The following is an 8,805-nucleotide window of genomic DNA, read 5'->3' as shown; positions in this document are numbered from 1 at the left end:
CTTTACTAGTCCTGTATTAGCGGACCTGTATAGCCGTCCACTACCCCTCTTTTACTTATGCAAATTAGATATTTCTGTATTTAATTTTCAATCAATTTGCAAAAAGGATAAAAAAAGATGTTTTAACTTTGTCATTATGGCATATTGTGTGTAGATGGGTGAGGGGGAAAAATACATTTAATCCATTTGAATTCAGGCTGTAACACAACAAAATGTGGAATAAGTCAAGCTGGATGGCTAGCTAGCTAGTTAGCTATGCTGTTAGACTGGCTCTAGTTTATGGTCATTATACATACAGGCTTTGTCTCTTAGTGGCTATGTCTAGATATTTTTGACAAACGTAATTCAAATTCAACGGACATCTCCATTTGTGTGAATGTGTCTGAAGACTGGGGTACATTCCTTAGTGAAGACCATAGTCAACCGTAGCTAAATGTTTTGCAAGGTAAACCAGATTATTCTCTCCCTGTTTCAATCCATTTGCACTGTGGCATTGGTGAGAAAATGTTGCCATATTCAAGCTAATTTCCTGTAATTCTGCACATTTTCTCATGGGGCGGAGAGATTTTTTTTTTCAGCTTTCAAGCTAATTTCCTGTAATTCTACACATTTTCCCAGGAGGCAGAGAAAAAACGTTGCACTTATGTAAATCAAACAGTATTGAGTTGATATTTTTTTTTAAATTGGTGCAGTACTGTGGATACCAATATCCCTGTGAGCCTCCCAGTACCATGTTGCCCAGGGCTAAGAACATACATTGTAGATAAATAAGATGACAATGTATTGTATTACACTCTAAATGTATTCCATGGATCCCTTGGTCAAAATAATTGTAAGATCTGTTCGCAGATCCCCTGCAGTACCTCTGACCCCACTTTGAAAACCCCTGAATAGCCTATAGAGAGGTGTGGCGGGTGAACGCGTTAGCAACACAGCACGCCCGACATCGACGGCGCTCTCAAACAAACAGGTATTATATTGAATGTGAATACCGCAAAAATAAGGCACTCTTTTATAAACTGAAATAGTAATTGAGTACGTATTGCCGCTACTAGCACAAACGAATGGTGTACACCTGAATTTAATGCAACAGCAGTAATGGAGTTTGTAGAAATTGACATGTTTGTACTTGGCGCATGTGGGGAATTGAGAACGGTAGTTTGAAGTGTTCATTTGAAGATTAGATGAGAGCTTGCAATCGTATCGTCACATACACCCCAGTGTCTCATCAGTAGACTACTGAGTTTAGAGAGGACATTATTCTATGTTTTCAGAAAAATATTCTATATGTCTGCGGAAAAGCACTCTGTAGTAGTCTGATTAATCAGGCTGTACACAATTCATTGATATAGGCGACAACCTGAAACGTATGCCTGCAGAAAATGGTGTAAGTGTTCCTTACAAGTAAGAATTTTAAATAAAATTACATCTAAGTTTACCGGTTGTCCTTTAGCTGCTTAGTTTTATATTGATTCGCTCTGAAAATTACTTTTTGTACCTGAATGACAAAACATTCAAGAGATGAAGGTGCTCAAAGTTTACCCATTTTGCATGAGACATCCATGTCAAATCAAATTTTATTTGTCACATGGCCAAATACAACAGGTGTAGACTTTAAGTGAAAGGCTTACTTACAAGCCCTTAACCAACAATGCTTTAAGACGTTTTGAGAAAAAGAATTTAAGTAAAGTTAGAAAATAAAAGTAACAAATAATTAAACAGCAGCAGTAAAATAACAATAGCAGGTTATATACTTGTACAGAGTCAATTAGCGGGTTAGTCGAGGTAATATGTAAATGTTTTTGTATTTTTTGTTTAACCTTTATCTAACTAGGCAAGTCAGTTCTGTGTGAAGGAAATCACATTTCTTGGATAGGCTATCCTCGTAGGGTGTGCAGCCTGATCATGCCAAGGTCAAAGCAGTGAGGGAGATGGCTAATCCCACACATAGGAAAGACATTCAGCGTGTTTTGCGTATGGTCAATTATTTAGGGAAGTTTGTACCAAACCTGTCAGCTAAAACAGTGAACTTAAGGACACTTATTCAGGACAAGCCAGAGTTATTGTGGAAGAGAGAACATGAAAGAGAGTGGGACAATGTAAAGAACATTTTGTCTGAAGAGCCAGTGCTAACTTTTTTTTCGAACCTGACAGGCCTACTAAGGTGTCCACGGACGCCTCCAAAGATGACATTGGAGCAGTGCTGCTTCAGGAGCATCAAGGGATGTGGAAGCATGTGGCTTATGCGGCCCGTTCTTTGACTGATGCTGGGAAGCGTTATACTCAAATAGAAAAGGAGTGCCCAGGGTTGGTCGTTGGTTGTAAAGTTTCACTGTTACATTTATGGCTTACCAAAGGTGATTCTAGAAACAGCCCATAAACCCCTTATTCCAATCTCTCTCTAAAAATTTGAATGACATGCCTTGTCGTTTTCAAAGGATGATGATGAGGTTGCAGCGCTATGATTTGTTCTAACCAATGTGCCTGGGTCAACTTTAGTGGTAGCAGATGCCCTCTCAAGGGCTTCACCAGTAGTGGCCCAAATCATCCTCAATCAGGAGTCTATGGCGGAGTCACTTCCTGTTTCTGAGCAGCAACTAAGTAGAATAGCTGAAGAGACCACAATAGATCCCAATCTTCCAATCTTTGCAAGGTGATTCATAATCTGGAAAATGGCTGGCAAAAAGGCTCTTGTAAGCAGTACTTCCCACTAAGCGCAGAGCTGTCAATGGTGTGCTGTTGAAGAATAACAGAATGGTAATACCTACTTCAATGCGTACATGAAGGACATCTGGGAGCTGAGAAATGTAAGCGAAGGGCCAGAGAGTCCCTTTATTAGCCAAATATAAATTCTGACATTGAGCAAATGGTGGGAAATTGTGACACATGTCTCAAATTTCAGTATAAGGAGCCCATGGTTATGGGAGAGGTACCCACTTCAGCCTGGGAGAAGGTTGGAGTCGATAGTTTCTGATAATGCACCTTAGTTTGCTTGCAGTGAGTTTAAGATGTTTGCAGTGCATTATGAGTTCAGACCTATAACCTCTAGTCCGCTATATCCTAAAAGTAACCGAAGGCTGAAAAAAGGGTGCAAATCGGAAGAGACTCTTAAAAAAAATACAAATAAAAGCAGCACACAGTGGGACTGATGTATACTTAGCTTTATTGTCTTACAGAGCAGCTCCCTTGGAATGAGGCCGGTCACCTGCAGAAATGTTAATGAGTTGCAAGTTGCGTTCCAGGTTTCCTAGTTTCTACCTGAATGACTGCCCATTAGCTGTAAAGAATAGGGCCCTACAGCTGAAGGCAAGACAAAAATTATACTATGACAAAACCGCTAGAGTGTTGTTACCGTTGGCAGCTCAGGATGTGGTTAGAATTCGGGGTCTGGATTCATGGGATAGAAAGGCTGCTGTATTGGAGGAGGTTGCGCCTCAGTCAGGACAGAAGATGGGGCTGTGTATTGGCGCAATAGACACAACTTTTTGAGAACACAGGAGATGTTTGAGGACACTCAGGACACCGGCATACTGACACTGGACACACAGAAAGGAGAACAAGTGGGGATGTGACAGAAGGTACTGGGAGTGGGACAGAAGCTTCGGACACAGTGCCTCAGACCCTGCACAGGTCTTAGAGGGCCAGCAGGCCTCCAGAAAGTATATTCAGTGGTGATGTTTGATGGACCAAACACTGACTCATTGAGTTGTTGGGGTTTGCTTCGATATGTTCATGATTGACTATTTGAAAACGGAGATGAATTGATATTTGTGAATTGACATTGCTTGTTGATGAAATATATATATTAAAAAAAAGGAAGATGTATTGATGGGGTTCTGAGTGATGGTTTATGACACACTTTTACGACACCTGTGGTATATGTGTGGCAATGGCGGAATAACATTAAAACTATGATCGATGGTGCGGGTTGTCCTTGCTAACAAAGTAATACAGTGCCACAGGGTCCTTAACTTAGTGATTAGCTTTGAGGGCACTATGGTGTTGAGCTGTAGTCAATGAACAGCATTCAAACATAGAAGTAATTTAGCTTGTCTGTTAGGCTCGTGTCACAGGGCATCTCGCGGCTGTGCATCCCTTTATAGTCTGTAATAGTTTGCAAGCCCTGCCACATCTGACGAGCGTCGAAGCTGGTGTAGTACGATTCAATCTTAGTCCTGTATTAACGCTTTGCCTGTTTGATGGTTTGTCGGTGGGCATAGCGGGATTTCTTATAAGCTTCCGGGTTAGAGTCCCGCTCCTTGAAAGCGGCAGCTCTACCCTTTAGCTCAGTGGTAAAGTGGCTTATGGTTAGGATATGTACTGTACGTACGGTCACTGTGGGGACGGTGTCATTGATGCACTTATTGATGAAGCCAGTGACTGATGTGGTGTACTCCGCAATGCCATCGGAAGAATCCCGGAACATATTCTAGTCTGTGCTAACAAAACAGTCCTGTAGCTTAGCATCTGCTTCATCTGACCACTTTCTTATTGACCGAGTCACTGGCGCTTCCTGCTTTAATTTTTGCTTGTAAGCAGGAATCGAGAGGATAGCATTATGGTCAGATTTGCCAAATGGAGGGTGAGGGAGAGCTTTGTACGTGTCTCTGTGTGGAGTAAAGGTGGTCTTCATCACTAGAAAAGAAACTGTTACATTTGATATAATTTAAAAGCTTACAAACAGTGTGGTCAAACTATTGTATTATTTCTTTTAACATTTAAAAATGGTAATTTTTAAAAACATTTAAGGTCAATTATCTAAAATGTGTAAATTCAGACTTTTTTTCATATGTTAGCCTGATGACTCACTAAATTATTCCGCTGCTCAGTAGTTCACTACATACTTTAGTCGGAGACTGTCGTCATTGAAGTTGTTTGTGGTGAGGGGCACAAGGGGTGTTCTACAAAACACCTCATCGATTGGTTAAAGATGATCCAATCAGAGTATCAAAGCAAATGGTGAATTTTCAAACTGCCACTTTACTCGCATGTGTTGTGGGTCTGGCCCAACCCATCGATTTCTGGACCTATCAGATGGCCCCGAATGTGTTCTCATTTGGTGAATGGTCGGGGAGGTACTGCGATCCATACTCACTGGGCAGATTCCATTATGCTGAGCACCAGGGGCGCAATGATGGGAACGGGCAAAAGTGATGAGGGAGGAGTGCCCTTTTCAAATCATATAGTAAACTGCGCTGCTTGGTGATGTTGTCAACAAGGCAGCATGGTGCTTCATCCAGAAAATGTGTTTGCATTTTCAAACTAGAAGGCAGATTAAGTGTTTTTGTTAAAAGCAATCACTTTTGCATGCAAACACAGAATCCTATTCATTACTCCTCATGCTTAATTACCTTTTTGTTTTGAGCCGACTTCACCGTGGGCTTTGAACCTGGGAGGCAGCCCAGGTTTAATCTAATCCCCTCATTGTGGAGAAGAACCCAACGTCCATGTCCGTAGCGCTTGGCCGGAGCAAGGAGTCTAGGTAGGCAGGCAAATATGTTGTAGCTTAGACCCTATTTCACATAAACTGAGGTTTTTGTGTTGTGCATGCCATCGGTTGAGACAAGATGCCCTTTGAATGCAGGGTGGGTGTCATTTCAATCATATAAATATAATTCATAGAATGGACCAATCCTTTCAGACAACTGCAATTGAGCTGTTACACCATTGAAGCTTAAATTGAATTTACTTCTAACTTCTAATTACTACCACAAAGATTTCCACCCGCAGTCGAATGTCAACTTAAATGGTCATGTATATTCTATTATCTGTATTTCTATGATTTCAATAGTTCTCCTATGGAGGATTGACAGTATAATTTTAAACAGATATTCCCATTTCAAATCAACAAATTAACATTCTCCAACCATGTTTGTGGTATCATTTTGAAAGTACAAATAAAAATTTGATTCCCATTTTAGTACATTTATCAGCAAAAAAATTACACCTACTCTGTATTCAAGAGCATGTTGTCTCAACCGATGGTGGCACAACAGGAAAAACCTCAGATTATGTGAAATGAGTTAGTGTTTTTAGATAATGTTAAAAAATGACCAAAAATAAAAACATTTCCCCATAAATTATTAAATAGTTTGCCAACCCTGTTTGTAAGCTTTTAAATTATATAAATCTCAACCGTTTATCTTTTCCACTAATGAAGACATGGTTGTCTCATGGTATGTAAAATGATAGAACTTTGAGCACCTTTATCGCTTTAATGATTTGGCAATCGGGTCCAAAAAGTCACTTTCTGAGCACTTCTAAAATGGGCAAATGTGTAAAGAAGGTTTCGTAAAAATCAATTGGGGTGCTGTCAAAAAATGATTGAATTCAAATGGATTAACCCTATGTAATAAAAGTTAAATAAATATTAGGCTATGCAATCTTCTTACCAACGGCAAAGGCATCTGTTTTATCATTAGGCCTACGTTTTAATGTTATTAGCCTTCCATTATTTTAATTCCTGTGCATCAAACACCAAAAATTCCCACAAAGTAACAATATTTGCTTGGAATACAGTTGATCAACCGCTAGAAGTTGTGCGGACGCATGGTCTGAGATTTGCGAGGAGATGCGCAACACTTTCCCGTCAAGTTCTAAATTGACAATTAGCAACCTTTTGTGGGAAAACAGATGCACGCGAGGTTTAGTCTTTCTTGTGTACACGCACCTTTTGATAAATGAGGCCCCTGGCGAGGCACAGTATATTAATCCCCACCAGACACTGGGGTTCAATCCCTGCTTCCACCCTTCCTAAGTGCATAACAATGTAGGCCTACCTATTTAAAAAAATATATTTTTAATTATTATTATTATTATTTTTTTACTGTTTACGTTTTTAAAGTAGACTAAATGTATACTTTATAGTAATCTCTCGTGACAGACTGAATGCCAAATCGAGAGCTGGCCAGTGCTAGTGCTATTGGGTTCTTGGTTCTGAAATTAACTTTATAGTGACATTTCATTCATTAGGAAGTCGCTTGGAAAGAGGAATGGAGACGACAATATATATATATATATATATATATACACAGTACCAGTCAAAAGTTTGGACACAGCTACTCATTCAAGGGTTTTTCTTTATTTTTACTATTTTCTACATTGTTGAATAATAGTGAAGATATCAGAACTCTGTAATAACACATATGGAATCATGTAGTAACCAAAAAAGTGTTAAACAAATCTAAATATATATTTGCGATTCTTCAAAGTAGCCACCCTTTGCCTTGATGACAGCTTTGCACACTCGGCGTTCTCTCAACCAGCTTTATGTGGAATGCTTTTCCAACAGTCTTGAAGGAGTTCCCACATATGCTGAGCACTTGTTGGCTGCTTTTCCTTCACTCTGCGGTCCAACTCATCCCCAAACTATCTCAACTGGGTTGAGGTTGGGTGATTGTGGAGGCCAGGTCATCTGATACAGCACTCATCACTCTCTTTCTTGGTCAAATAGCCCTTATACAGCCTGGAGGTGTGTTGGGTCATTGTCCTGTTGAGAAACAAATGATAGTCCCACTAAGCGCAAACCAGATGTGATGGCATATTGCTGCAGAATGCTGTGGTAGACATACTTGTTAAGTGTGCCTTGAATTCTAAATAAATCACCGACAGTGTCACCAGCAAAGCACCCCCACACCATCACAACTCCACCTCCATGCTTCATGGTGTGAACCACACATGCGGAGATCACCTACTCTGCGTTGGACACGGTTGGAACCAAAAATCTTTAATTTGGAGATTTCCACCGGTCTAATGTCCATTGCTCGTGTTTCTTGGCCTACGCAAGTCTCCTCTTCTTATCGGTGTCCTTTAGTAGTGGTTTCTTTGCAGCAATTCGACCATGAAGGCCTGATTCTCACTCAGTCTCCTCTGAACAGTTGATGTGTCTGTTACTTGAACTCTGAAGCATTTATTTGGGCTGCAATTTGAGGCTGGCAACTCTAACTTATCCTCTGCTGCAGAGGTAACTCTGGGTCGTCCTTTCCTGTGGTAGTCCTCATGAGAGCCAGTTTCATCAGCGCTTGATGGTTTTTGCGTCTGCAGTTGAAGAAACTTTCAAAGTCCTTGATGTTCCAGATTGAGTGACCTTCATGTCTTAAAGTAATGATGCACTGTCATTTATTTTTGCTTATTTGAGCTGTTCATGCCATAATATGGACTTAGCCCTATTTGGTAAAAGACCATCTTCTGTATTACCCCCCTACTTTGTCACAACACAACTGATTGGCTCAAAGGCATTAAGAAGGAAAGAAATTCCACAAATTTACTTAACAAGGCACACCTGTTACTTGAACTGCATTCCAGGTGAAGGTGGGTGAGAGAATGCCAAGCGTGTGTAAAGCTGTCATCAAGGCAAACGGTGGCTACTTTGAAGAATCTCAAATAAATCAAAATATAACTTTTTTTTGTTTACATGATTCCATATGTGTTATTTCATAGTTTTGATGTCTTTACTATTATTATACAATGTAGAAAATAGTAAAATAAAGAAATTAGTGTAATGAGTAGGTGTGTCCAAACCTTTGACGGGTGCTGTGTGTGTGTGCATATAAACTCAGCAAAAAAAAAAAAGAAATGGCCCTTTTTCAGGACCCTGTCTTTCAAAGATAATTAACTAACAAATGATTTCACAGATCTTCATTGTAAAGGGTTTAAAAACTGTTTCCCATGCTTGTTCAAGGAACCATTAACAATTAATGAACATGCACCTGTGGAATGGTCGTTAAAACACTAACAGCTTACAGACGGTAGGCAATTAAGGTCACAGTTATTAAAACTTAGGACACTAAAGAGGCCTTTTTACTG

The 8,805-nt window shown here is 40.0% G+C and overlaps 1 pseudogene; it reads left to right on the top strand.

Moving 5' to 3' along the window:
* The first annotated feature begins 261 nt into the window (after positions 1-261).
* LOC106562910 (endothelin-converting enzyme 2-like) overlaps positions 262-8,805 on the top strand; it is a 65,145-nt pseudogene continuing 56,601 nt past the window's right edge.

This window comes from Salmo salar, chromosome ssa11, assembly GCF_905237065.1.
Source record: "Salmo salar chromosome ssa11, Ssal_v3.1, whole genome shotgun sequence".
In the NCBI taxonomy this organism is placed as follows: domain Eukaryota; kingdom Metazoa; phylum Chordata; class Actinopteri; order Salmoniformes; family Salmonidae; genus Salmo; species Salmo salar.
Note: the sequence above shows the minus strand (reverse complement) of the source record. Positions and strands in the feature narration are given on the sequence as shown.